Here is a 654-nt window from a genome sequence, read left to right as displayed (position 1 = left end):
TCTATCTATCTATCTATCTATCTATCTATCTATCTATCTATCTATCTATCTATCAAATTAGTACAGATCCAGAAATATTTGAAGGAGTGAAACTTAGTAAAGGTTTTGCAGATTTCAGCTGAAGAAGCGGAAGTTTTTGTGCAACATGAATTATTTGAAAAGTCAAAATGTGAAACAGCGTAAAAATATCATAATTAGCACAAGAGGAAATAAGTGAAACAGAGCATAAAAAAGACCATAGTTAGCTAAATTATGGTCTGTATATATATATAGATATATTGAGATATAGATAGATAGATAGATAGATAGATAGATAGATAGATAGATATATAGAGATATAGGTAGATAGATATATAGAGATATAGATAGATATATAGAGATATAGATAGATATAGATAGATATATAGAGATATAGATAGATATATATAGATAGATAGATAGATAGATAGATAGATAGATAGATAGATAGATAGATAGATACATAGATAGATAGATAGATAGATAGATAGATAGATAGATAGATAGAGATATAGATAGATAGATAGAGATATAGATAGATAGATAGAGATATATAGATATATATAGAGACATAGATAGATAGATAGATAGATAGATAGATAGATAGATAGATAGATAGATAGATAGATAGATAGA

The sequence above is a fragment of the Poecilia latipinna genome, unplaced genomic scaffold (assembly GCF_001443285.1).
Source record: "Poecilia latipinna isolate Pla-1442-1.1 unplaced genomic scaffold, P_latipinna-1.0 Scaffold2626, whole genome shotgun sequence".
NCBI lineage: Eukaryota > Metazoa > Chordata > Actinopteri > Cyprinodontiformes > Poeciliidae > Poecilia > Poecilia latipinna.
This window is presented reverse-complemented; position numbering follows the sequence as displayed.